Source organism: Diadema antillarum, unplaced genomic scaffold (assembly GCF_040938485.1).
Source record: "Diadema antillarum isolate AM-2024a unplaced genomic scaffold, OU_Dant_1.0 scf00000117, whole genome shotgun sequence".
NCBI classification, from domain to species: domain Eukaryota; kingdom Metazoa; phylum Echinodermata; class Echinoidea; order Diadematoida; family Diadematidae; genus Diadema; species Diadema antillarum.
Window position 1 is genome coordinate 302,014 of NW_027271006.1, and position 8,695 is coordinate 310,708.

Genomic DNA, 8,695 nt, shown 5'->3' on the forward strand with positions numbered 1-8,695 from the left:
ATGTCAACATCGGTATACTTGCATTACTCCGTTGAAAACAGCCCGTAATTTAGGTGCTAGTCATATTTGATCAGGAAATGTCATTTCGAAGTCATGTAACTCATATTCAGCGGAATGTTCGATATCAGTTGCGTAATTTAAGTTTCATAAGGAAATATTTGTCTAAATTTGCAGCTGAGATACTTATTCATGCTTTGATTTCTTCTCGGTTGGATTTTTCGAATTCATTGTTGTGTAATCTTTCAAAAAAAAAAGATGTCACAAAACTTCAACGGTTGCAAATTCTGCTGCCCGATTGTTAACTTTTACTACTATAGTAAGTTTGATTCCATGTCACCAGTGATCGTGCTTTTTCCGTTATGGGACCAAAATTGTGGAATCAGTTACCTCTTCAGTTAAGGGAACTGTCTTCTACAGACTCATTCAAATCCAAACTTAAAACTTATCTGTTCCTTTCATACTGAGGACTGTAATTGCTGTAAGTCATTATTAATATGGGATCAATATTGTATTTTTAATTGGTATATGTTGTATTCTTTATTTGGTATATATTTGTTTTTGTTTGCCATTTTCTTCTTTGTTGAAATGTTTGAATATGTATATGCATGTAAATATATATCTTTTCATCTTTGAAGCGCCATGAGCACTGAAAAGTGGACCTGTGCGCTATATACAAGTAGCCACTATTATTATTATTATTATTATTATTATTATTATTATTATTATTATTATCAATCTTCTCACCCAGTGCTGATGACACTCATAAAAGAACTTTTATATAACGTATACTCTCTTTAAAAAATCGAGTGAAAATATTCACTCTTAAAAGAGTGAATACAAAAAAGAGTGAATTTAGAGTGAAATTGGAGAGAATTTTGAGTGAAAATGTTCATTTTCACTAATTTTGGAGTGATCTCAGGGATCACTCGAAAATTTTGGAGTGATCCCTGAGGTCACTCTAAAACGAGTGAAAATGAACATTTTCACTCAAAATTCACTCTTTTAAGAGTGAATATTTTCACTCGATTTTTTTTAGAGAGTATATTGAATATATCTGCCCTGTCTATGCATTTGTATTTGTATATATATATATATATATATATATATATATATATAAAACGAAGAATCAAGAAATAAACCAGTAATGCATTATTTCGCCAATAGGGCTTATACAAGAAAGAAGGAGTTTATTGAGCAACTCAAATTTTCGGTGGCCTCCACCTTCTTCAGGAGTCTCGATGTCTCGACGTCGAGACACACAACACCCCACCGCTTATCAGGCTTAACTCCAACCACCACTACTAAATGTTTCGTTTCCCCACAACCGGCTGCCAATTGACTGCCGGCATGTAACCGGGTGTGAAGTGTGCATCTCATACCTCTTGACAAAGGGCAGAAAACCCGTAAGCTTGAAGTAAAATCACTTGTGAGGACTCAAAGCAACGTCTACCGCCTCCTTACTCTCGTTATATATATATATATATATATATATATATATATATATATATATGTAACGAGAGTAAGGTCGCTGATCATGAATGCGATGACTAACCTGTTTAGTGTCTTGTTTCTAAATCATGCGCTTTCCTCGCCAGGATAAAGCGTTTTCTAGTCTAATGTCTCTTTATTTTATTTTTTCCATTTCAATGTATAGTATTTTCCTGTGTTTTATGTACGATTTCAAACAGTTTATTATTTTACTTCATTTAAAAATTCTGTTCACTTCGTCATGTACATGTACATGCATTCTATTTACCATTGTAATCTGGGGGCTTTACGCCTTTTCAAGCTATCGATTTTTGAAATCCCCGTTCTCCTCATCAATACTTCTTTTTTTTTTTGCTATGTTGATCTCACAATGTATTTTGTTTTATGATGATTGAGATGAATAAACGAATTGAATTGAATTGAATGTCATTTTAGGTTTTTATCATATATACATATATATATATATAGTGAGATATGAGAATTAGAAAGGAGAAATCGGTGCGTAACTTTGACATCATTATTCCAACGCCAACGCCATACCAACGCCAATAATATACACATGTATACACACACATGATCTATAAAAAAAAAGAAAATATAAAGAAAAAAATACTTTCTAGCATAATGAAAGAGCACTTGACTAACCTCTCTCAGAAAGCAGGGGGAATATTAAATTGCTACCCTTAACATATGTCAGAATATCGAGTTGGTGGAATGTGTAATTTTAATGAAAAATGGATTTTGGGGGGAATTTTATTCACTTATAGTTGTCTACACATACGCCATAACCTCTAGTAGTCTCCTCATCCAGCGGTTCCAAGTTAAAAACTTAAAGATTAATAACTTTTGCGTCCATTGTCCGATTTTCCTCAAATTTTCACTGACGTGTTGTACTAATGTTGCTGCTTTTATCACTCAATCTACGTTACTCTTTGGCCCGAATTCACAAAGGTGGTACAAATGAAACCATGGTTTAAACCATGGACAAAGATATGAGTAATATATTTACGAATTTTCAATTTGGATTCAGAGAAAATCACAACACCACCCACGCTTTACTTACCTTTGTGGAAAAGATTACACATGCACTTGATACATTTTCGCATACAATAGGCATCTTCCTGGACTTTTCCAAGGCTTTTGATACGATTAATCACGGTATACTTCTCTCTAAGTTATCCCATCATGGTATTCGCGGAAAAGCCTTGCAATGGGTTACGAGTTATTTATCTGACAGATTTCAATATATACATGTGAACAGTTTTGATTCCTCTATGAAGAAAATAGAATGTGGTGTTCCGCAAGGAAGTTTGTTAGGCCCACTGTTATTTATAGTTTACATTAATAATTTTTACAGATCTTCAGATAAACTCTCTTTCATACTATTCGCGGATGATTCCAATCTTTTCTATTCCCACCCTGACCCTAATACTTTAATTAGTACAGTGAATTATGAATTGAATAATGTCTCACAATGGATATATGCAAATAAATTGTCACTGAATATTGAGAAGACAAAGTATATGTTTTTCAGTAATTCTTTAAAGAGATTACCAGGTAATGTTATATTTGAAACTACTCCCCTAGAAGAGGTTTCGTTTATTAAATTCTTAGGTGTTTGTGTTGATAATAAGTTATCATGGAAGTGTCACATAAACAAGATTTGTAATGTAATTGCACGAAACATAGGCATAATGAATAGATTGAAATATTATCTTCCTTCTTCAGCTTTGATTACGCTTTATTCAAGTTCGGTATTGCCGTACTTGAATTACGGAATTCTTGCTTGGGGGAACACATATTCCACATTGTGAGATAAACTTTTTCTTCTGCAAAAGATGGCGTTCAGAATCGATTTTAACCTTCATATCCGAGCACATACTGACAAGCTTTTCCTTGAACACAAAATTCTGAAAATAAAAGAGTTGTATTTGTTTCAACTTGGTCAATTTATGTTTAATTACAACTGTAACCATGTACCAAAAATATTTTATTCTTTATTTCACCGTAACAGCCACGTACATGATTATCCCACGAGACAATCTAAAGAATTTCATCTTCCCTTAGTGAGAACTGAACACACTCAAAATACATTTGTTTATACCGGACACAGATTCTGGGATAGCTTAGATAATGATCTAAAAGAATCTGTGAAGTTAATTACATTTAAGTATAAACTCAAAAAATATTTGTTTTCTAAATATACCAGTTAATTCTGTTCAATGAAAAAACCCGTCATGTTTCACTTTTCCTTGAGATTTTGTAGTGTGTCCACAGACCTTTTCCATACCTCTCCTTTTCCCTCTATTTTTCCTTCTCTATTCTTCCCTGCTCCTTTTTCCTCGTTCTTTGTTGTCCTGTATCTGTCTGAGTGCATGTCCTCAAATTCTGTTATTTCTGTGTATTGTGTTATTGTTGTTGTTGTCGTCGTTATGTTTTTGTAGCTGATTGCATATCTTCCTTTTCAATTTTCCTGGCACACCTGGCCCCATAGTGTCCGTGCCACAAATGTGATATGTTACATAGTTTACACGTTTGCATTCTAAAATCCTAGTAAGTAATGTTTATAGTATCAGCATCATATATCAATGAGTAAAATGTACAATAGTAATATAGAAGAATTTAAAATGAATATGTTTTATTGGAATAACAAATTGGTGCTGTTGTTGTTTTGTTCCAGTGTTCCACGTCTTACAAGCTTGGCTTTTTAGTGGAACACTGTTTTCCATCATGATGATTGTTTACTATTTTTTTTTTTGCCATGGCGAAGTGCATTGTTTCTTTTTTGCGACATCACTCGAGTATATACTTCATATTGTATTGAAAAAAAAAAGAATCCTTTATCAGACGAGTGTAAGAGAAATGAAAAAAAATTGTATCACTTTGGATTATGTCAACTTTTTCTTTTCTTTTCTTTATGATGATGGAAATAAATAAACTATTGAATTGAATTGAATTGAAAGACCACGGAGCGCCAAGTGTCGCATGGAATATTTCGTTACGAAATCAGTCATATCGTCGATGAGATGATTACTGTAAAAACAGGGTCATGATATATTCGCGGCATGAATTTTTCGCGAATTGGAACCGACAACCTTTTTCATGGCATGAAATTTTCGCGAAGTGCCACTGGCGTTCAATGCATATAGTGTAAACAAGGACTTCCGCGTGCATTTTAATTACGCGAATCTTGGCGCTCGCGAAATTCGCGAAATTAAAATGCACGCGAAAATTCCTCGATTTACAGTATTTTGGAACGAAGTGACAATATTTTGTAACTAAATGAACATTTCGTCCAAGAAATGACACTTTTGTTAACAAAACAAGGATTTTGTTGACGGAATGATCAATTTCGTAATGAAATATTCCATGCCACACTTGGCGCTCTGAGGTTTTTGTCGATGGTTTAAACCATGGTTTTATTTGTACCACCTTCATGAATTCTGGCCTTTGGGTTTGGGTTCCCTTTAAGTACTAGTAGTCGTCTTTGCTTTGGGTAATGCAACTGGTTCCTAGTTCTATATGTTTCGGGTTTAATGTCAGCGTCATTGCTATTACTATTACTTATTATCATCACTATTGAGATGCTGCACTCTATACTATACGGCCATCAATTTCGCTATATCATATCAAAATCACGGAGATCTCAAAAAGCCATAGGGAAATGTATACATAATAATGACAATGATAACAATAGTAGTAGTAGTAGTAGTAGTAGTAATAATAATAATAATAATAATAATGATAATGATAATAATAACAATAATGATAACACCAATAATAACAATAATAATAATAATAATAATAATAATAATAATGATAATAATAATGATAATAATGATGATAATATAATGGTGTTATTGTCTTTATTATTACACTGACATTAAGTTTGATGTTTCTCCTTTCAGATTAAAAAAAAGAGAAAACTAATGTGTCAAGAAAGGCTTATATTGCTTATTCAGGGGGACTTCACAGCTCTGCATATTAATGTCATGGATTGAAAAGAAATCCAGTGCAAGATTTTGACTTCAGGAAAGGCATTTTAATCGGTTTCTAGAACTGGTGTGGGGAACTGTCAGCCGTGAACTTTTTTCTTTCTTCTTCTTCTTTCCCACAGCTGCTGCTGCTACAGTAAACAGAAAATCACCCCTATCTCTACTTTATTTATTTATTAATTATTATTATTATTATTATTATTATTTTTTTTTTTTTTTTGGTGGGGGGGGGGGGGGGTAAAAAGGGCAATACACACTAGCACAAGAGCAAAGATTTTATTGTTCAATGAATGGTAGTGCTTCATCATAAGGACTCATCAAAAAAAATCCAATAGTAACAACATAATCCATACATTAAACACACATACATCCTCACATAACTATACATACACACACACACACACACACACGCGTGCATACACACAAACACATGCTCACAGGCACATATACATGTATGCATGTCTTATATGTACTAGGTGTTTCAAAAAACATTTCCCACTTTTGATCACTAATAGCCCAAAAACTATTCGTCCGATAAAACTGTCATTGATATAAATAATAGCTGAATAGTGTACAATTTGATTGGAGGTAATTTGAATGTGAAAGCATAAATCAGTTTCATTAAATCTAAGATTGATTTTGAAGTAAGGTTTCAGATTTTGGTCAAATTTTAACCCTCTGTACAAAAATTGAACCTTGCACAGGAACCAATGATGTGTATGTGAGTGTGTGCTGACAATGGCCCTGAACAATGGACATGCCTGAACCACCTGTTGACTAGGCGTCAGTCTCGCGCTCCCAGGCACATGAATGCTTAATGAATAATTCATGTGGATTGCCCTGGGCACTGCTAGTCTGGATTCATGCACGGGAAAGGGTAAACTGCATGCACGTGGAAAAAGGAAGCACACTTTTCCATGTGCTTGCAAACACCACATTCCATTCCAGCTGGCAATCATTTTCAATTTTTGCTTCACATATCACTAAATTTGGGATATAAATAAGCATAAATGATCTAAAGTTCCTCATTTTAATACAACTGTCTACTAATTAAATAGTCTGACAATTTTTTCGCTTTTTGATAAAAAGAAATCATTTTTGGTAAAGAGTTCAGCAGCATTTATCATTGGGGCGATATGTTTCACAGTAGATTTATTCAAGGCTCCATTTACACAAGTGTATACTCTAAGTGATTTTCTTTGCTTCCTGTCACCATGTTTACGATAGAACAGAAGGTATTCATTGTAATTTCGTTTTTCTGAAGTAGGGAGAGCACTGTCGAGACCCAACATCAGTATCGGCAGGCGTTTGACTTTACCAGATACTGCCAGAGGCTGAATAAAGACTAGTTGTGATAGTGGAATTTCTCATGAATAAAGAATGAAGCATTCAAACCCTAACCATTGTTTAGGACCATTGTCAAGGTGTTAACCACACACTCCCATACACACCCATTGACCCCTGTGCAAAGTGAAATTTTGTACAGAGGGTTGAAAATAGAGTAAAATCTGGAACCTAACTGTGAAATTAATCATGGATTTCATGAAACTGATTTATGTTTTCATATTCAAACCACCTCCAACCAAATTGTACATTATTCAGCTATTACTCATATTAATGACAGTGTTATCTGATATACAATTTATGAATTATTAAGAATCAAAAGTAGGAAATGTTTTTTGAAACACCTAGTACAACTGGGAGAAATTCAGCAATTTCATTGCTGCAAACAGAATCATACACTTGAACATACTCACTCATGCACACAAACATTTAAAATGCACATGCATACATACACATGACATACACAGGGTGGTCCACGAGGGGCTTTAGCATGTCGCTGCAACATGCTAAAATTCTTGTGCAACATCCTAAAAAGCCAGCCACATGCTATGCAACATCCTCAAGAATTTGCAACAAGCTCAAAGTAAAAGTATTCAAAAATGTGCAAAACATGTGCATAACAAAGAAACATCAAACTATGTACCAGGTACTTAGATATTTGTGTGCAAAACATGAGAGAGAACATTGAATGTAAGCAGCACAAAGAGAGATAAGCAGCAAAATATTGCGTACTACGTACTCATCGTGTGCGCTCCGCGCATATTCAATTTCTGCAATATTCTCAAATTCTGAGCTTGCAACATGCTAAAATTTTAAGTTGTGGACCACCCTGCATACACATGATCACAGACACATACATCCTATGCTCCCACAAGCACCTCAGCAGAATGTCCAAATTGCACCAAAAGGCAATTTCTTCGTAGCAAAGATTTGAAATTCTATATCTTAAGTATTTACTCTATATGAAGAGTTTGTTTGCAAAAACCGATAAGTCCATATTTGCCAAATGGATATATTTACGATTGAAGGTCAAGAAATACAAAGAAAATAATAAGAACATTTTTGCTTCTTTTGACCACAACTTCAAAAATATACTTTTATATGTAGTGACCAATTTTAAAAGGTATTATTTTGTACTTTATGACAGAAACCGTACTTCAAAATCTTCAAAAATGGACTTATCGGTTTTTGCAAACAAACCCTTCATATGTACAATGAATCAGTATTTGCAGTAAAAATAACTGACAGTTTAATTATATTTATATGTAGCCATGTCTTTCATGTACAATTGTGGGCAATTCACCAACTTCATTGCTACAAGTCATGATTTATAAACCATGAATATTGATAATCCTAAAGTCATCTACAGGTCACTGTAGACTTGTTTTCATTATTCCTCAAATGAAACAAGCTCCTTTTAATAAACTAAATAATATATAAACATTTGAAATAATTTCTATTACTTTTCTTCTTCCTGTTTGTTTGTTTGTTAATTTGTTTGTTTGTTTGTTTGTTTGTTTTGAAGGGTGCATTGAGGTGAGAGATTCCCTCATATCTTCAAAGTTACAACTGTGATGGTACAGGATTACTCAAAGCTGAGAGACATGCATCACTTAGTATGCAGTTGACTAAAATATGTTGCCATGACAGCATGTAAGCATACAAAATATATGATTGTACATAATATGTATTAAAGCAAAATCAACATATATCTTCATGATACTGACAACAAATAAAAACAAAACTAATTATTATTTGTAATAATGAATAAAACATTGTTGACAAGAAATCAGTTACTTTCGCATACACTCTATTGGGAAAGCTTTCAGCAGCAATTTGGTTACGAGTACAATGTATATGAAAAAATA